General features: G+C 38.3%; 2 long non-coding RNA genes across 2 annotated transcripts; both read left to right on the forward strand.

Moving 5' to 3' along the window:
• The first annotated feature begins 6,794 nt into the window (after positions 1-6,794).
• LOC120508597 lies at positions 6,795-14,216 on the forward strand. Its single transcript, XR_005629023.1, has 3 exons — positions 6,795-6,917; positions 7,502-7,581; positions 13,555-14,216. It is a non-coding gene; the product is annotated as an uncharacterized LOC120508597 (long non-coding RNA).
• Positions 14,217-15,123: 907 nt separating this feature from the next.
• Positions 15,124-21,249, forward strand: LOC120508598. Its single transcript, XR_005629024.1, has 3 exons — positions 15,124-15,475; positions 17,819-17,915; positions 21,100-21,249. It is a non-coding gene; the product is annotated as an uncharacterized LOC120508598 (long non-coding RNA).
• The last annotated feature ends 335 nt before the right edge of the window (positions 21,250-21,584 follow it).

Below are 21,584 nucleotides of genomic sequence, written 5' to 3' on the forward strand. Positions count from 1 at the left end.
GTGACTGGCAAACTAATTGGCCGGAGGAGGTGTCATCAAAAATTCATCTCTGATAATTAGACATTGAGCTATCATTATCCTTGAGGTTCAATTCATTTTTGTTTTCATTAGCTCTGTGCCTCCCTGTGGCAGATAGTTCTGATAATTTCCAAGCACGGAGGGGGTCATGAGTGCTGGCATTTTTTCAGACGTGCTTCTCTTGCATGTCCTTGCTTACTTAGCAGGAGTTGGGGGAAAAAGCTGTGTTAGTCAGGCTGCAAATTCAGAATTTGATCTGTTTTACAGGGCATCTTGTGTAAGGAGCAGAAGCTTCACTTAGGCTTTGATAGAGAGCTGACAAATTCAGCGCCACACAGTTTGTGAAGCAGCATTTCTGTTTTTCCAGCATTTTCAAATAAATGTCATTTCAAACAGCTGTTGATAGTGTTAAGAAATCCCATTTGCATTTTGTGTCATTCTAATTACATAGTAATTAATTTCTGATACAATGGCAAATTAATGTTAGAGTGAAGTCCTTGAAATTTTATTGCCTTATGTGAAGCAGCACTCTTTTGGTTATGAGTCCTTACATATGAAAGGAATATAACAAGATTTCCGCCAGCAGAGCCTTAGCACTTTAGTGCAGTGCTTTCAATGCAACACTGAAATTTAAAAAAAAAAATATTACTGGCAATTCCACAGTGAGGAATAATATGCCTTTGCCTCTAGTATTAAAAAAAATTAATTTTTTAAGCTGCTGTTGTATATTTTGCAATAATAAATGATTCTGAGTATTAGAGCTAACAAAACAAGTAATTTGTGTAATTTTTAAAAATTCTGATATGTGGGAATTTGTTTTCATTGTTATGAATAATCAGAAGCACAAAAATATTTTCCCAAAGTACACACGTAAATTTTTTCTTGAATCAAAAACTCAAATAGTCATGGGAAAGTAATTTTGAAAGGGAAGCTGTAATTACTTGGTATGATTGAAATAAAATTAATTTAGAATCAGTATGATCTTACAAAAAATAGAGAAACTGATAAAAAAATTGGTATTTTAATTGGAGGAGTTTTCATTTTAAGTATTTTTCATATTTTATTAGACACTTTATGTCCTGGAAGTGCCATATTGTTGGACTGCACTTGCATATTTAAATTTTATAAATATTTGAATGCATCTTAAAACTGTATCCATATTTTCTGAACACCTGCAGACTCAGCCTTTTCCAGAAAATTGTATCACCTGTCCTTAGAAGCCTAAAGCAAGCAGTCACAGTAATTATGAGCCCTGATGCCATTGATTAAAATGCTTCATGGCTGTTCTCTCTGGCTGTTGATGACTCCCTGCTCAGAGAGGAGCTGCTCGTACCTTGGAGATGTGGAAATGGCTGGCAGAGAGCAGTTCATTTACAGCTTGTCTGTGCTCTGTGTGTGCCTGTCAGACACTCCACGCTGCATTTGGGATGCAGAGGGACCCAAGCAGGCTGTGGTCAGTCCCAGCCTGCACTCAGGGAGCAGCTCAGGGTTTGCATTCTCCAGCAGGGCTGGGCAGTGCTGCTCGCAGCCTGCCTGGAGCAGGGGCAGGTAAACAAGAGCCTGCAATAACTCCAGAGTTTCTGCTTGCTTTTCATCAAATCTGGTGTAGTTCTTTGGGTAGAGATGTAGTTTATTGAAAGGTTTTGGTGAGCACAGAGCTGGTAGGAAGGACAGGTGGGGCCACTAAAAGCAAGCTCAGCACCATGTCACACATCTTCAGTTCATCCTGCCTGTAGCTCATCTCCACTGGCTTTAGTGCTGACACACTCATTGCCTTCAGCTCTGCTCATGGGCACCAGCTGCAAACAAGGCTGAGCAAATGGGAGCTTTCTAAAGCTGTCTTTATTAAAATTACGCCTCTTCCTGTTGTCTCTGGCTTTTACTTCTGAGTTATGAGCAACAGAACCACACACTCTGTGGGCACATAGATTTCCCAGAGGTTGTATTTCATGTTTTTCTATTTCACATTTTTCAAGGATATGCCTTTTTTTTTCTCTTCCTTTTCTTCCTTTTTTAAAAATAAATCTTCTGGGCTCTCTTCTCCATGATGAGCTGCTTTATCACATTTTCCTGGGGGAAGAGTATGTTCTTCTGTAGGCTTGAACTGGATGGAGAGATGAGTGAGGTCACATTCTCCTCTTGACTAAGGAAGCAGAGTGACCCTTTTAGTGGTGAGTTGAACCTAGTCAAAATTTCATTCTCGTCTATTAGCTAGTAGATTGATAATTTAAAATGTCAAGCCCTTTCATCAATGTTATCATATATATTTGTAAGCCACCTAATGATGTGAAAATGTTTTAAGGAATAACAAAGTGAAGTACTGTTAGCTGTGTATTTTTATTGTTATTTTAAAACCATGTTGAAATTAATAAAAATAAAAATCACCAAATAAGTAACATCTCTATTTTAAAAATGTGGTATCTGTACATCTTGAGAGTAAAGCAGCCTTTAGTGTGAAACAATATTGAAGAATTCATGGGTATGCTCAATGTTAAATAGCATGGTGAAAGGACATGGAGACCTTCATCTTTCTTTGATAAAAGTAAAGTATTTTTGAAATGAGCATCTTATCAGATCAGAAAAGCTGGAAATATTGGCAGATCAGCACAAGTTGGTTATGTCAATCTGACATTTGATCATAAGTAATGTACTTTTGGTAAGAAACAAAGTCAAAGTGAAGGACATCACAACTTTCATAGGCAGTGTTCCAAACTCAGAAAGAGGGTATTTTAAAAACATTTTCTCTTTCAATTTCAAGTACCCATTCTACTCTTAGATCCTCACAAAATGAATTCTGTATTTTCTTCAATCTCTTTCCTGGATCCAGACATTTGACTCTGTTAGCTGTGAAGTACATGGCACAAGAGAAGTTTGAAGATTTTTCCCAAAACATTGCTGTAAAGAATTTTGTATCTAAGCTGTTGAGTTGACTGCAAAACTTTTCCTAATTCATTATTTTAATGATCTGTGATTTAATTATTTTTAAGAAACACTTGTCATTTAGTCTCGTCATCGTTGGTTAAGCTTTCATGTCTGATATCAATACATGGTGATTGATAAATGAGAGAGCCTCCTCCCAGATATTAATTTCACCATTGTTTTCTTGCACTAGAATCAAGTTTCCTATGCTGGTACATTCTGCATTTTGCTAGGCAGCTGCCCTTGAAGGGTGTTATATATCTGTCCCTGCCTATGTCCTATGCCCTGCTTATCTCAGCTTCAGACCAAGCACCTGTGTTGTGGAATAGCTCAGACATAAGTTAATATATTAGACAAAGCAGTCAGGCTCTATTAATTCTATCTAATCAGTGGTTAATTTATGGCTTTTGCCTTGCACCATAGGTGAGGCAAAGCTTGCATTTGCCCACAGTTACATTGTACATATACTTTAACTTGCATCACTGTAGGTAAATTCAGTATAAATTCTTGTTTCATTGAGCACTGCAGGTAAATTCAGTATAAATTCTCGCTTCATTAAGATTTCTACTGTAAAGTAGTAATGTGTCAGGCAGTGTGAAGCCTTGCCCTTTAACAAGAGGCAGTTTGTGTATGGTGCATTAATGAGCATTTGTAGTGGGCTCACTTAGCAATTTATCTTGGATACAAAGAAAAAGTACAGGATTTTACAAATTATAAATTAAATGTACAGGTATCTCCAGCTCAGACCAATCTATTAGCTAGCATTCTTGCTTCAATGACAGTGACTGGATCAGCTTTTAAAACAGTTTATACACATAAATCTTGAGGTTTAGAATGGCAGTCAGATACAGTCCAAAAGCTCTGTGAAATCAAGTTGCCTCTGAAGTTTCTGCTACTACTGGGGAAAATTATCTTTTTCTTGTACTTGCTTCAGGCTGAAAGCAAAATGAACAGAAGGATAAAGTCATACACTTTTCAACTTTAAAAGGGTATTGTTCATTTTATTGTGCTTGTTTTTCAGGTGTGCTGTATTGAGCTGAACGCATTGCAATACTGAACCTTTGAAAATGAGAATAATAACAAGTGACAAATGAGGTGGACTTTGTAAATTCTTGTGTTTCTGCAGTTACCAACCCCCACTGTGAATTTCAAAGGCCCTTACAGCTGGTGTGCATCTTTAAGAGCTCTGCCATTTGCATAGTGGGTTGGTGTTTCCTTTGGGCATTTCTCAGGACTGGTCAGGCCATTGCCCCAGGGCCAGAGGAGATCCATCCCTGCTTTCTGCTGTGCCTTGGAAGCCAAAGGAAGCTCAGCACCCCCAGGATTGCCTCCTGTGCATGGCTCCATGCCTGAGCATTTTGCTGAGCTGGATTAGGATGAGCAGACAGTTGCAGGTTCTTCCCAAGATCCCTAAGTAGCTTGTTTTAAATGGACTGTTACAAAGTAGAAATTATGGTGAAAAGAACTGGCCTTTCTACCAGGAGACATAATAGTTGAGATGAAAACACTAGAAGGGGCCGGTGAAATGTTCCTAAAAACTCCCATGTACCACCTCAAGCAGGAAGACATATGGTGCTTGATTGGATGGAAAAAGAGTTTGGTACTTACAAGTCACAGGCATCACAAAATCAGGATAAAGCATGAGAAATGTCTTATCAGTTATATTTGTCAGGGTCCCAATTGTCCCAACTGTTTACATTCAAAATGCAGATAAATCAGTATGGGATTAACTTTCTGTGACATTCAGTGATGGCAAGGTTTAGGGTAGGACAGGCTTTGAATATTTTCATTAGAACACTTTCTGAAGGTTGTTGGGAACCTTTGGCCCAGAATCTGGTGCTACTTCTTAATAAGATGGAAGTACACACAAAATAGAGTAAACCCTGAAATTCAAGTTTTTATTTTTCTCTCAGATAGAGTTTTACAGGAGGCCTAAAATGTTTCCCTGCGCCTTGTTGGACAGCCTGGTATGATGTAGCACACTGTTTTCCTGTGTCCTGGTATTAGATTATGTCTGAAAGATGTAGTGACCCCCTAAAATATAATTCTCTACATGTACATTGTCTCTTTATGTATCTTCCAGCCATTTTAAGGTAAACTAAAATGGAATTGGCAAGAAATTATTTTTCTCTTTTCTATCTACATTTCTTTGGTTTGGATAGGAAGATCTCTTAAGGAACAGATGGAATAATTTGGTAAATAACATGGAGGACTGGGAAAAGAGATTATTTCTAAAATCAAAAGCAATATTTTTTTATGATAATGTCTGGCCTGGATATGAAATGAATCAGAGAATTGAAATATATTAACAGGAAACTTGAAAATAAAGGTCTCATACAATTAGCATCATAGAATCAAAGGAATGACTTGAGTTGGAAGAGACTTTAGAGTTATTAGTAAGATTAGTGGGAGCTATTTTTATTTATCATTACATCTCTCTAATGACTACTGGATAATGATTCTGTGAAACTGTATTTTTAAAATGGAAGAGTGAGTCTGAGATAGGTGTCAAATTTTTTTTAAAGACAGAACTCAAGACCTGTTCTGGGAAAAGAAGGTGATGGTTACATTTTTTTTTGTCCAGCCAGATGATAAATGCAAATACTATTCTTAAAGAAGGCCAGATTAATTCCTATTCAGCAGAATAGCTATGTACTCCATTTTGTATCTTCCTTCAGCCTACTATTTGCTATTTACAAGGCATTTTTAAGAGTAATGGTGTTTCCATTCTTCCCAGAGAACATTTAGCATGTTTTAAAGGATAGTAACAACAGAACTCAGAGGCATCCAGACCACGTGCAGCCCAGAAATCTCACCCTGCCAGAGAGCTCCTATCTATTCTGCAGCCCTGTGTTCCAAAATGCAGAGCTGGTTCTGCAAAGAGGTCCTGCAGATCCCAGCAGCAAATGAAACTTCTCAGCACCCAGGAGGATGCCAGGATCTCTGATTTTGCAGTCCCCAGCTTGCAGACATCAAGGTGTAAATGTGCTTTGCAAGGACCTATTCTATTGTTTGCAGTACAGCAGAACTGTTTCTTTTGGATGGATGCAAGTATTTGACTTGGAAGTCTTAACTCATGGCTCCTTTGGCTATTTGGTTATTATGGGAGAAAACATGTCCTGCAGAGCAAGCAAACCCAAGAGAGGGACACTTCAGTGTAATCCTTTGGCCTGCAAGCGTGGTAATTCTTTCAGTTGAAATTATCAAATATATTCTATGTGTTGAGGATTTTTTTTTCATCTGGTTAAAAGCTAATGAGGAATATGAATACCAAATATGACTTGTCACTTGAATCAGTAATTAATAATCACAGACTGAGCTGTCTTTAAACAGCTAGTTCTAAATAAACTGGGTTGATACAATGTCAGCTTTAAAAATCAGCCAGATTTGAAATGGATATCAAGGGTGCTTTCAAAAACCCTACTGCAGGAGTAACTGTGTGAGACAGACCTAGGTGGATGCATTAATATTTGAACTGTCAGATTTGCTATTCAATTTACATGTCAAGTGTCTATCTGATGGGCTATCTTGATAAATCCCTACAAACTATACTCCTGCTTAGTGCAGAAACTTTCTTGTTTGACAGTTCACATTTAGAGTCTTCTAGCAAGGCTCTTTTTCCTTTCAAATTAAACACAAGGTTGTAGTCACACAGTTTGTGGTGATTGGGGTGGGGCTGAGCCTCATCCCCAGTGGGCACAGCTGTGAGCAGCAGGTGAGCAGCACTGACAGCAATGAGCCATGGAGTGCCCAGGGGCACTGACCAACCACCAAAGGGAGCAGAGGGCACACAGGGGCAGGGCATCAGCATGAGGGGATAAAAGGCTGGGACAAAGAACAGGAAGGGCAGATGCTTGCAGCCTTCTGATTTTGTGTGGTGGTGTTCTGTGTGTTGTGGCTGTCTCAGCTGTGACACCAGGTAACATCCTCGGACACAGAAAATATCCTTACACACACAGACAGACTCTGGGAGTTAACAGGTGAGTGGTGATGTGTGGTAATACCTCACCAGCCAGGGGTCTGGGCTAAGGGAAAACACACAATGGCACTGTGTCCTGTGTTAGGAACCCCTTGCCCCTCTTAAGGGAATTATTATCACTTTTGCTGCAACATTGGCTTTTATGGAAGTTTTCTCCATCAGCTGCACTGATTTTACTGGGCCCTAACAAGAGAGGTGAGTTTTAGGTATGCTTTAAGACATTTTACTTAGGAAAGGATTATTATTTACCTTTTTAATCATCAAATATAAGTGTGTCTGGGGTATTTTCTCCTCTCACTAAAGATTCTACCCAAATCTTGTACTTTTTTATGAAGGCACAATTATGTCCTCATAGTGAATAAAACCCTGAGAAGTTACACACCTCTCCACCGGCTGAAGCTGCAGGTGCTGGAGCAAAATTATCCTATCATTAGGTCATATTACCAGCAACATGAAGGACAGCTCTTTGTCCCAGATCAAAAGATTAAGGCTATACTTTGTACTTTTTTATGTCACTCTGTCAGACTGTGAAATCTGAAATACTTCACCTTGCATTTAAAAAAAAAATTCTCTTTTTAATTTTAGAGTTGACATCCTTGTTAAACATTCATCTTCAGATAGCAACATTCTTTCACCTAAATATTCTACTGTGATGGATTAAAGAGGTAACAAACAAAAAAAACCCGAAAAGGGCATATATTTTAATATTTAGTATAAGTACTATGTATTTTCTTTTGATTGATATTTTAGAATGTCAAATAAATTACTAGGGAATGTTTATTATTTTATGTAAGAAACTATGTAATACATTTCTGGTTTGCAAGTCAATATGTAGATTTGAACATGACACCAATTTTATCACATTTTGTGAATTTATGGTTACTTTTGACTGGAATGCCAGGTAGGCTCTCTAGAATAAAGAGTTTAATTATTATTACTGAACATTATTTTTAGCAGAGATTATTACTGGAATAAAATGTAGGTCATGTTGTTTTGTGGAAAGAGAGAGAGGTTTTGCTTGATAACAAGGGTAAGTTTATATCCCTTGTTTGTCAGAGAATTCCTAACAGACTGAACCAGAAAGGAAGTGAAGGGAAATGGGGGTGGGGGGGGGCATAGAAATAAGGAAGAGCAGAGAGAGAGAAGGAAGGAAAAGCAGGAAAAAAGGAAAGGAAAAGGTAGAGAAAAATAGGAAAAATGACTTAGGCACTGAAAGTCAAAATTGACATCTTTATCCTGACTAAATCTACAAGTTAGTTTAAGTCTATCTATCCTCTACACATGCCTCTAGCCATGAAAATTGTTCTGCTTTGCTGAAAATTCCTCATATTCTACAATTCCTGCTTTCATGCATGTCCATGGCTGCCTTGCTTTAGCTCTGCTGTGACCTCTTGGTGATGTTCTCATACTGATGGTGATGGATTATGTGATGGGTGATTGTGTGATCAGGACATGTGTGACAGGAAATTTATACCCACAAACAGACACAAGTGGGACTGTGGAACTGTTTGAACTTTAGTTTCTCCTGAACCAAGCTGGGCCCAGACTGTTATTCTCAAAGGGGAAAGGACAGCACATCAACCCCTATATTAATTTAGTCTCCTTCTGCCAGCTGGTTTTATGAACTACAAGAGATGATGGTGTATCCTTAATATTCTTTGACAGTGCAATATTTTTACTTAGACTGTCTATTCCAGAATGATGCTTCTCTGATAGAATGGCCAGTCAATCTCACAGCATGATAGAAAACAGATGTAAGATTAGGATGCAAAGTAGTTTTCCAGATACTTGGTCCCAGCATGCTGTACAACCCAGCCCTAGAGTTAACCAGGCAAGTGCTGACACATGTCTTATAGCAAAATATCACTCACAGCCACAGTTCAAAGGCCTTGCTACCCTCCAGGGCAATTAATACAGCATCACATTCAATGGTGCTTGAACCAAATCCATGGGACTCTCAGGGGAGGAATAGGAAAGCAATCTCAGGGCTCAGACATGAGCAGCACGCTGCTGCAGCTGAAGTTTCAGTCCCTAGGAACATAAATGTTCCTTGAGAATGCTTGTGTGACAATACATTATAAAAAGCAAATTCTTCTGCCATTAACATTTTTGACAACAGTCTCATTAGGTTCACTAAGTAAAAGTTTAGACTCTAGATGTGGAGCTCCACTTTTGAAAATATTTATCACAAAGGAAGAGCCGAGTGTTTGGAAACTGTCTTTTGAATGAGAAATTTAAAGACCATTTAGAAAAAGCAAATAACAGGCTTGTGCTGTACATATGCATTTTTTAAAATTAAGTGATATGTATATATTCAGTGATGGTGCTAGTAATACTAACAGCCAACCATAACAACTTTTGCTTCAAGTAAGTACGTGAAGTGATCACTTTTCATTTTAGAAATTATAGGGAAATTTGAATAGTAATGCATGTATTATGCAGCATTTATCCAACTAATGATGCCATTGAAAGTGCTGAGGCGTCTCCTGGTATAATTTAGTGCTTGGAGTGAATGGGATTTGATGGCCAGCCCGTACCTGGGCTGCCTGAAATTAACTGTGCCTATGATATAATTGTGTTGTGCTGTAGAGTGCAGGGAATAACAACAAGTGGCTTTTAGCTCCTGATTTGTGTTCAGCAGTTGGCACTTCAGTTTCTATTTGCTAATGTATGGGTGACGTGCTCCCCCTGATCCTGCTGCACTGGTTGTGGCAGTTCACAAAGCAAGAGAAGCCACTTGTGGATGAGCTTTGCACTCCGCTGAACGTGGATATTGAACTGAATCTTTTTATTCAGGCAGTTCTTGGGAATTCCCAGACTGGTCATATCCAACAGAAACTAATAAGTAGTTCAAGTTCCATTGTAATTAAATGTAGCATATGAAAATGAGCAAATGAAAGAGTAAAAACTTAGTGCTTTTACTGTTGAAGAAAATTAATATTTTCATGGTGATTCTGTGTGTCATATTTTTTTCTTTAAGGAGGAGAAGCTCTGCAATTCAACAGGAGGCATGTATACGTTCTGTTCTCTAGATTGTTTATGGTGATCAGTATATTACCAATGCACATACCTGTATTTATTTTTAAATGGATAAAACATTTGTAGATGAGAAAGGGGACTCTCAGAAAGTCTTTTTTATTTGCTTGGGGTTTTTTTCCCTTTTAAAAAAATTTACTTATTTATGATCTTCGGGGTGATCATATATAAATGAGATCCGAATCTCCATACCTGGTTTTGTCCTCCATTAATTCCTCTTGGGTAAGTTTTAAAATTCTCTTGTAACCAAGCACAATTTCTCACGTTACCATGTAGTTCTTATGGATGTGGACAAAGGTTCCTGTTTCAGAGTGCTAATTACAAGAGAGGTACTGGAATTTCAGAAACCATTCAGCAATGGAAGTGATATTTCTGAGCCTTTATAGGAAGGAAATGGTTGTGGTATCAAACCATATTTTTCAGACCAATGTGTCAGTCTCTTGAACACATATTGGTCCTAGAAGATCTGTCTTTACACTTGCAGATTATATGACTTAGAGGTAGGAATATTACATAGAAATGAGTGCTTTGATTGTTCTAAATATTGTAAGGTGTCTTATTAGTGACCATACTGAGGTTTTTGTACAAAATATTTTCTCCTGCTTTTTTTCCCAGAAAATGTTTGCCATCCTCCAGTGGGAAAGTTGGTTGCCATCTGTACACCATCCTTCCTATAAATCATTACTTTGATTACTTGTGCTGTCAGTTAGGCAAATTCGTCCCTGCCTGGTCACTCTAAAACAATAGTTTGAGGATCTATTGTGAAGTACTTCCTTCTTTATCTTCCACTGTCAGAAGCTCAATGCAAAGAAATGCAAAATGATTTTCTTATAGTTACTGGTTTGGAACAAGTAGTTGCATGGGCTAGAAATTTCTTGGAGAAAGTCTTTGTGCAGTATTAAAGCATATTGAGATAGAATGTATAACAAGGTCTATAACTGGCAAAAATATTCTAAGAAGCCACTGTTTTTCTGAAGAAACTAGCCTAAAATTATTTTTTAAAGTCATGATTAAAAATTTAAAATGGAAAATTTTTTCTTTGCTCATGTATTGTCCTTCATTCCCTGTAACTGATTTTGTTTAATGGGCCTCTGATGCCTCCCTTTTATATGATTTTCCTTTCATAGCTCATATTACTTTTATTGCCTCTCTCCAGATCAAAGGCATAGGAAGAAAAGAAAAATGGTGACTAAGACTGATGTCTGCAATCTTTCACATTTTGGCATTATTTTTCTAAGTATTCTTACCTTGATTTAATGCAGCTTTTGCCAGTTATAATTTTAGGAGTCACTGTAGATAATTCTTCACCCTCCTGGATATCCCAACCTTCTATACATTTATAGAAATTAGTGCTTTGCAAACCACATGATAAAAATTGAAGCCAAATATATTTAGAGAATCTAAATGCATTTTAGTTGCTTCCTTTAAATTTTATTTGCCATCTGGCTATATACAAGCTAGTACAATTTGCTGGTTTTTTTTTTTTTTGTAACTTTGAAAGCTAGAGGCATGACTGTTTCTCTAAAAGAATGCTAAATTATCACATGGCTACAGGCACTGATGATTTTAGGAAAAAACCACCAAACACAGTGAGTGAATAGTAACCCACCTCTGTATTTCACACACTGGGTTTTAGAAGCCCTTTAGTGCTTGGTGCCTGTTAGCCCAGCCTGACCTGCAGCTCCTGGGCAGGGTGGGGATGTGTCTTGTAAGCACTGAAAACTGCTCTCCCAATTTCATTGCTCTTCTTGTGAGAAGTTTATTGCCCTTGGCTGAAGAGCTGTAAGGGTAGGTAATGTGTGCATGTTTGCAGGAATCATCCCTCACACTGTAACATTTTTCCAGTGTAATTTGAGGGAAACTGAGCAAGCTCCTGCCTTCCATATGGATTCCCACAGCCTGCTGGTGGTTGTGGCTGCAGTTCTCACAAGGAGTGGCTCTGTTTTGTTGTAGGTACTGGCATGAACACTTCTCCACAGTGCTCTGATGTCTTTGTCCCTTCTCTTCCCATGCCAAACCTCTCCCCTGCTCACAGGTTTGGCCTCTTTCAGTAATGATATCCTTACTAATGCAAAGTTAGTAAAACTTGGGATGGTATAATTCTTTTTTTTGGTAATGAGTTGCATAGCTGAATATGATATTCCACTAATCTTTCAGTAATTATTCTTGTGTTTAAAAATAGTAAGAGTAAGGATATTGAAAATTGGAATGGGCCTGGAAATGTAATTTAAAAGTGATAATGTATATTGTCTAAATTCTTCTTGAAGCTATAGCTCTATTGAACAAAGCAGGGAAAAAGTCCATGAGGGACGTGGTTTAGAATTTATAAAATCCTGAAAACCATGGTTGTTGTATTTTCCTCTAATTTTCAGCATACACATTGCCACAGGTACTTGTAGCAGCAAAAAAATTGGATGAATTTAAGTACTTCTGCAGCACTGCATCATTTTCCAAGAAATGTGAAAAACTTTCAGAAGTGTTATTTCAACAGAACAGTTCATTTCTGTAATTGGTCAGACTTCTGAAAAGTCATGGATTTGGTGTCTAGTAACAGCCTGAGCTATCTTCCAACTAAATAAAGCAACCTGTTCCAGGCTTGACCTCATTTTCATATATACATTAGAAAAGTCAGTGATTGTAAACACAGATGGTCCAACACATCATGTCATGCTGCTGCCCTTGTGTTGGAACGAGGCTAAATCTTGCATTGAGAATGAGGATTATTATGTCAAACGAAGCACTTAATTAAGAACAGATTTCAATATTTAATGACTACACAGTAGCTTATTAAAATATTTGCACTTGTGTTTACGATGTTTGCTGGATTAAATACCAATATATTTGTTAACTGTAGAACAACTTCCACTGCTCTTGCATCACTCTTGCATGAAATCCAAGTATTACTCCTGTGATGCTGCAGAGGCTCCCTAGCCTAGAAAAGCAGATTTTCAGTCTTCGTGCATGTGGGATGGTGTCTGGAGAACTCAGCATGGTTTGGGAGGCAGGATACAGTGAGAGGGTATGGGGGAAGCTGAAAGGACAATTTGGTAACATTTCTGGTAGGATGGCTACATTCTTAAATCACAAAATCTCTGTTTCCATCTTAGCTGAATGCTTTCTTCACTATTTAGCATTTGGAGGGTTAAGGGGGTCTGTAGAGATCCCCACAGTCACACAAAGGTGTTCTCATGCTCAAAATCTCCTGTAATTTCTTCCCTGAAATCACAGGTTGAAGCTGTGGGTGGTTTAGCTTCCTGAGTTTAATGTATGAAGTTTATGAAGTCTGCTACATTTCAAAATGGAAGGGCACAGCTGCAATTGAAATAGATGACGTTTTAACTTAGGTCCTTGTAGAACCCACCAAATTTCTCCCTCATTTAAACTAGGGGCAAAAGACACATTTCTTTCTCTTGCAACACCTATATTTTCTTGGTTCATGGTATTCTGTATTCTTGCCATTGGCTTTCTAAGTGATAAAAATAAAGACCACAATGTCTCTCCTTTCAGGACAAAAATGTTTCAACGTTCTTTTTCTAGAAGCTCATTTTAAAATTATAAACAAACATCTCATCACTCTTTTCCTTTGGGCCCTTTCCCTCCAGATGAAAGGAAAAATTCCACCACTCTGCTCCCTAAAGGATGCTTCTCCTGAGGAAGTCGTTGTGGCTTCAAACTCTTACATATGGAATTGTGCACGCATACTTAATGCTGTGGTCCTGGGAGAGATGTCAGCAATTTATATCTCCATCTGCAATAAGTTATGAGCACCTGCATCAGCTCAAGCATGCAGTGTGTGCAGGCCCTGCTCCATCCTGCTGCCTCCCCAGGCTGACATTTATGGAGGCAGCCCAGTGCCTCTGGACATTGACGTCAGGCTCTTGTCCAGGGCCTCCCCTGAGAAATGTGGGCAGTCGAGGGCAGCATCCACCCCAGCAGAAGGGGTGGGTCACCTTCTGGGGAAAAAATGTGATCTGTTGGTGATTAACCTGAAAAAAAACCAACATAAATGTTCATAGTCTGAATGACTTCTTAGAGGCAGTTCAGAGAGCTCTGCACAGCATCATGGTTCCTCTGCTGCAGATTTTTGCATGCTAGGATGGTAGAGCTGCTAGGTGGGGCCTCTGTCAACAAACAGAGCAATCACTTCTCATGTATATTTCTGGTTAAATCCAAGTTAAATTCTCATTTTAAACAATTTAAAATGAGATTGTAGCTTGTTGTCACCAAATGTTAAGTTATCGTAAAATAAATATTTGAAATTCTACAGCAAAGGTTAAAAGCTTGATGGAATGATAGTTTTGGACAGCAGGAAAATTTGAATGTTTATGAAATCCAGCAATACTTCTTATAGTGTTACACTCTTTAAAGCAGTTGTTTTCTTTCAGTTTGTGGAATTAAATGTGGCACTGTATACTTGACTCTTCTCTCTGTCTCATTTTCAAAGGAGTAAAAGATATTATTGCTTCTCATTGTCAAATGAGTAAGAGACATTATTGCTGCTCAGTGCAAAATCCTAATTTTTTCATTTCCATGCTATCTTCCATACAGAAGTCTCAAAGACTGCTGGTATTAGTGATGCAGCTTTGTAGCACCCTTGGAGACCAGCAGCATCATGATCAGTGTGTGAACAATAAGACAAGTCAGGCAAAGAGAATTTGAATAACTTAGCAGACAAAAAAGCTTGTGGCATAGCCAGAAAGAGAATACAGGGCCGTTTTATTTAGAGGAGAACTGTTAATTTTTAATTTCATTTCTTCCCAGAAAATAACTCCCCAAGCAATGCAATTTCAATCATTCTGAAATGATTTCTGAGTTTGACTAGGATTTTTGAAGCAGTTTTATCTAAAAGTTGAAAAAAAGATGGTTTTGATTCTTAAGAGCTGAAATGAAAAATTTTCACCCTGTAGAAGGCGAGGTGTCTCCCTGCAGCTGTCATAAACAAGAGGGAAGGAGGGCAGTGGAACCCAGTGTGCCCCATGCTGCGGGAGGGCAGGGAGAGGGGCTCTGCCTGCTGGGCTGCAAGAGGGTTCCTGACCAAAAAATGACATTACTTTTATTAACTGAATTTTATTTAATAATACTTATTTTATTATTAATTTTATTCTTAGTTTGTTAAAGAAAGTTTGTTTTGTTCCTAAACTTCACTCTTATGTACTTTCCTTTCCAGCTTCCCCTGGTGCCTTGTCCCTAGGAGCAAATGCTGGGTGCAGTGAGCTGGTTTGGTTACTATTGCTGAAAGAAAACAGCAATAACATTTTTGATTTATGTCACCTGATTGGGCCAGATTGTTCTGCAAATGTGTAAGTCACTGCTGTTTGTGAGTACATCTGTAAGGATGAGCCAGGTGTTACACCTCACCTGCAGCTGGACTGATACTTCTTCACCTCCTTGGAATCTTGAGCAATTTCTCAAAAACAGAGTTAAGGATAATGCCTTGTGGATAACAAAAGCCAAGACATTTGGGAAATCAATTTGAGTTTGAAAGGAACGAGAGTAGGGCAGGTTTGTCCTATCATGCTACAGGTATGTGATGCATTATCCAAGTTGTTGCACAACTGGAAGAAAACTCATGAAGTTTCACTGTTGATTTATCCCTAACAGTATAACCAATCATTATAGTAATGAAATATTTCCTCTATTTATACCAGTCCTGTCATGAGATCTCAGCTTGAGCTGCAGACCTTGCATATTAGTACAAAGTTACTGAGGTGTGTAAGAATTAGTTTGGAAATCTAATTATTTTTCCTGCTTAAATGGTAGAACATACTGCAGTGCTGAAACCTGGGGGCAAAGCAATTCACAGCAGATAATTTAAGAGATTTTTACCCCCTTTTCTGTGCAAATATTTTAAGCATCTTTTGCTGCAATTTACTTGCCTAGTTTTTCTTGTTATGTAGTTTTTTTCTGTGTGAACAAGTTCAGGCCGATTGATTTTTAACAATCTGCTCCATGTAGATGACATTCACATTGGTTTTTTTACCAAGACTGTCTGGCAATCTGCTCTTTTCTAATTCTAATTCAGTGTTGCAAATGGTTCAGTACAGGGCCTTTGTTCTCTCAGGCTAAGGGAGAAAGAAAAAGTAGAAGATGAGTTAATCTTGGAAGTTTGATGTTAGTATTTCTTCCTAGTCCGATCCTAAGAAAAAACAGGACATATGGACCTGGTGTTGAAATTTTCCTGGATCTTTATCTGGAGGAAGATATGATTTAAGCTTAGTAGCTTTGAGGAAACTTGAGATTCCTTTCTCTGCTATCACAGTTGTGCCATCTGATTGCAAGTGCATTCATTCACATGACCCTGTCTGAAAGATCTGCCAGATCTTTCACTGGGTTATTGAGTTCTCCTGGGTGCCTGAGCTCTGAAGGTGGGTGTAATTTTCTTAATCTCTGTAGCCCCAGATCATAAGATCTTACGTATAAGTGCCTTTTAAATGCTGCTCTTTTTTTGCAGAAAACTATATTTTTAAGTGTCTTTTTAATCTCAGACTGAATAAAACAGCTTTCTTGGGCCTATCAGCAACCTGAAATGAATTCAGTGCCCTCTTTTTGTAGGCTGTGTTGTTGTGTTTGCATTTGTCATAGCAGTTCCCTCTTCAATGCTTAAAGGAGTATTTGCACTTTTGTTTTTGTGGAGACAGCATTGAACAGAAGTTAAAAATGACTAGCACACAAGGGAGAGAGCAGCAATAAAATCACAAGGTTCAGAGTAGCAGTATTATTTTGGCTAAGGAATTTGGAGAGAATTTAAGCTGTAAATTGTGCCTGAGGGCTGTTTCTTACGTCAGCCAAAATCTTGGAGAGGTGAAGGAAAGAGGTAGTCAGAAAAGTAACTGAAGAGGAAACATGAAAGTTGTGAAGGATCTCAGAAGGAGCTTAGATGTTGGGTGAAATGGCTTTGGACAATAAAGAAGCAGATTTGGCAGGCATCAAAAGGAAGGTGCTGCATTTGCTGAACAGCAGTTGCAGAGGTGTGTATCAGTTGTGTTAGAATCTGGTTGAGGTTCCACATGCCAATTAAGCCCTGGGGAAAATACAAAAGTCACCTTTTCCATGCCGGTTCTGAAGTTTGGGGGGCAGAGGTTCACAGATTTGGAAATAATTTAGAGAAAGTTTTTTCAAGAGTTATACTTGGAATCTCTTTTTGTGCAGGCAGAATCTCAGGGTGAATCACAGAGTTTATTTGACTAGCCCACAGAGACCAGATTAGTAGCTGGAGACAAAAAGGGATGAGTACTGTGTTTCTATCATTTTGATAACAACAGTGTTTGTCTTGCCTCATGTGGCTTACAATCTAAATACACTATCCAGAAAAGTTTTGTTTCCATTTTTACGGAACAAAAATAAATATCTGGGGATTTGCATTTGAAGTTCTTATAGAAAAGTGTTGGCACAGCTAGGAACTAAACTTTGAGCTTCTCATTCCTAGACTAAAGACTATTCTCCCTGTGTTTACAGATCCTCCACTGATGCAGATAAATGTTATGGTGTGAAATACAATTCAGCTGATTTACATCAATAGTGAGCTGACCTTTTATAAAAAGCTAAAACTTCAGAGTTTCATTATCCACTTGAAATCTATTTTGATTTCTAAATACAAGGACTGTAATCCAGCAGAGAAAATGTCTTTTGCATATTAAAATACATCTTGTTTTATTCTATATCAGTTCTATCTCATAATAAGGTTATACAGAGAGAAGGTTATATATTTTTCTAGTCATACAACAGCCTCTTAGGTATTTTTTCCACACGTGTGTCATACTAGGATCTGTTGACCCTGTTAAGTTGGTTTCTTACAGAAAGACACCCTGTATGTGATTCTGGGTTGGGCAAAGAAAATTAACTAAAACACCCTAAAATTCATTTCAGAGCTATGCTCACAGAAGAGAATTGATAATGAAAAACATGATGTGGAGAAAGAAAATAAAGAAGAGAGGGATGATAGCAGGATGACATTTAAGAAGAGGTGAGATTTGGATTTGATCTTTATGGTTAAGAGTCAGTTGCTGTTATTTTTAATGATTCAATAATATTGAGGTTCAGCTGTATGGGATGTTCCTCCATTGTCTGCATCTTTGAGAAGACTGTAAAAAAACCTGAAGTAGAGGGACTGACATGTGTATTTTGGAATCTTTTGTAGTATATGTAATTTATCATTTTAGAGTGGTAGCCAGGGAGGCATCTGACTGAATTGTGGGGTGGGAGAAGATTTTTTTTCCCCTTTCTTTGATTATTAATAATGATTGCCAGCCATATGCCATTTCTGGTGAACTTTTGATTCTTTCTCTTCTGGGAGCAATATTTTTTGTGACATTTTGACATGTTTAGCTGATTCTTCACCCGACATTTCATTAACTCATTGGTCTTGATTTTTTTCCTCTTACTGGGATGAAAACTGAGAGCAGCATGTTGGTGTGCAGCTAGTGTGAGTGAGACCAGGTTTAAATGCAGTGACAGATTCCTGCCTCCCACCAACCTACTGTTCCAAACATGCTAATGTGTCTTCTGGGATTCTGACACTGCACTTAGAGTTTGGCTAATAATACAACCCATGCACTCTTAACCCTTGTGTCCGTGCCTGCTATTCTAGCACGAGCTCTTGCATGAAAAAGTGATAAACCTGACTGAAGAATTGGTTCAGTGATGAACCTGACTTCAAAGAATCTGGCAAACATCCCTACTTTGTTTTTCAGCTAAATAATTTTTAGTTTTGGCTTGATGGATTGCTGCTATGTCATTATAATGCTCTGAAACGAAGGGTAAGGACTGGCAACAGGGAAGTGAGATTGTCATTATTGCACCCCAGACCTGCTGTGAAAACTTTGGGAAAAGGGAGGAGATACCTTGAGATATTTTGCCTGTATTGCTACTACTAGGTGCCAGGACAAGCTTGTGATTCTTCTTTAAACTAAGTGGGAAATGCTTCCCTGGTCTGAGAGCCTCAGAAATCTTCCTTCCTCCTTTGTTTTTAAAATTATTTTAAAAAGATTATTTGTCTAGTGTTGACCACTTTTATAATTGTCTCGAGAGTATTTTATCTTGGAAACTGTTTTCTCCTCCACTGAGATTTTGAAAATGCCTTTTAGCACATGATACACTCGGGGAACATGAGGAGCCTCTTTGTTGCAGAGAAAAACAATGTACCTGGCAGAGATATTACATATATTATGGGCTCTCTGGCAAAGCCAATCCTGACTGGGTGCAGAGAACAAACTCAGTTTCTGATGAAGGGAAGGAAGAATACTGTGTCCTTCTTAGTGCTAAATAGGATGGAAAGTAGCAAAGATGTTTTGCTGTCCTTGATAGATATTTACAGCTAATGTAATTAAGTCCTTACATAAAGGTTTCTAGAGGTCTCCACCTGTGTGATCCTCTTTTTCTCCAGTGTCAGGCAAAGGGAGTTCAATTGCTCATTGATAAAACCCTATTAAACTGCACTAAACCTACTAATATTAAACCTAACCTAACACTGGAATATTGGAGGAGCACTCTGTGATTTTTATGTCTTTTTGACAGAGCCAGAAAAATATTGAAGGTACTCAAACACAACTGAATGTCATCAAAGTTTCTGCCTCCATTCAGAATAAGGCAGAATTTTGGCTTTTATTGCTATGAAATTATGTATCTGTCTGCTGAACTGGCAGAATTCTTCTCCTCTAGTAGGTTGCCTGTTCTCTGTAAATGCCCTAGGGAGGGATGAAGGAAATTAACTTGAAATGAAGAAAGGAAGGAAGTTAGGAGAGAAGTTCAGGAAATAACAGCTTCCTCCTAGTTACATAACTCTGACATTCTGGTTAATATTTTCAAAAAAGACTCAGGTGCTGCAATAGAGAGACTGATAGACTTATGAAGGACTTGAACTTCTTTTAGATTTAAATTAGAAATTATAATTATTTAGAAAGCTGAAGATGTGACTTGGAAAATTCTGGATATTGTCCAGAAAGGAGGAGTGGAAGTCCAACATTTAGGCAGATTAATCAGCTGCATTTGGTGTAGGGATCTGGGACAGTACCAGTTCTGAAGGAAACCACCTAGCCTAGATTTATAACTGAGTTGGGTTAAGACAAGGGCTTGTTCAGACTGAAAAAAAGATTGAGATTCATTGAAAAATGCAGAACAAGATGCTGCAAAGAGGGAAGGAATAATCTTCTGTCTATGTCTGGCAGCTGGGGCAAGAAATTATGGAGTTTTACTGTAGCAAAATGTATTTAGGCACAGAGTTGAGATAAACCTTCCTGAGGAGGATAGTGCATATCAGAATGGATTACTGGCAGGAGTTGTCAAGACTTCATAACTCTGCAGAGGAAATCTTGAGGAAAGCAAAAACTATAGGTCTGTCAGGAATGCTACAGATATCATGGTTCTTCGTTGGGGAGGAGATGTGGAGTACAGGATTTCTCATGTCCACTAGAGACAGATTTCAAATTTTATTTTTAACTGAAGTAACTCTGTTTAGCTGACTTTTTTTTTTCCCCCCCCTCTCAGCTGGGAGATTGAGATTAAGAAGGTGGGGTTAGGAAAATCGCAAGGTTTGTAAATCAAGGAACCTCATGGGGGTGTGTTGGCCAACGAGTTTCAAGCAGGGTCAGCTGTGAAATCAGACATAATTACCCAGGAATTCAACCACGTGAGTCTTGAAAACTTCCAAGGATGAAGACACACAAGCAGCTGCAGGTGCCTCCCCTCACAGGTGATTCCCACCTGAAAAATGTTCATCCTCTTCCTCCTCTAAGTGTGATTGAGCCCCCTATAAAGGAGTTCAGGAGAGTTCAGCTCTAAAGGGCATTTCCTTCCTTTACAAAATTATACACACCAATGAATACCAGATTTTCAGACATAGTTTTTGATTTTAATATTCCTGTGGACGTGTTGGGGGGAACTGGAATGAAAATAATGTTTGTGTTACTTGAAAAATTAAAGGAACAATTCTGTGGAGAAAACCAAAAGAGAGGAACACAAGGTAAAGAGGTACCCTGTGAACCACTGATCAGCTGAATGAGTTGGACAAAATGAATGTAAAATAGGGCATCATAGCTATTTTTGTATCAAAGGGAAAATGTTGCATATTTAAAAACAGGGGGTTTTATTATTTCTTACCCACAGTGTTTATTCTTCTCTTTGTTATAATTTTTTTAATTGTTCCATAATAGGATTGCTATGAGCAGGTACTCCTGCTCATAAATGGATTAAACTGCCTTCCCCCGAAGACAAAGAGACATTTCTATTGATTTCAGAGGGAAATGAATTAAGTCCATTTTCTTTAAACTTGGCACCAGTTGTCATCACTTAGAGCTATTCAGAGGAAGGTAAGTAGTAGAAAAGATGGGAATTAGTGTCTGATTGTGTTGCCCTAAATATGCTCTGGACCCGATCCAAATTAATTTCGTATTTGTGCAAACAGTCCAACATATGGAGTTGTCCTTGTCCACTTATTTCTTTCCCTTGCTTGCTGCCATTCTGAACCATTTTATGTACTTTGTCTTCCCTCAAGCTCTGTGGGCCCTCACTTTGTTTGTGGCCCTCAAACTGGGGATGGAGCTCTCCTTGTGCAATGGCTTTAACAAGTACCATATGTCCTCGGGACGTTTCCCATCCAGACCAATCCTTTGTTGTTTGGTTGATCTAGTTTCCTTCT

Source organism: Passer montanus, unplaced genomic scaffold (assembly GCF_014805655.1).
Source record: "Passer montanus isolate IOZ18808 unplaced genomic scaffold, ASM1480565v1 scaffold48, whole genome shotgun sequence".
Lineage (NCBI taxonomy): Eukaryota > Metazoa > Chordata > Aves > Passeriformes > Passeridae > Passer > Passer montanus.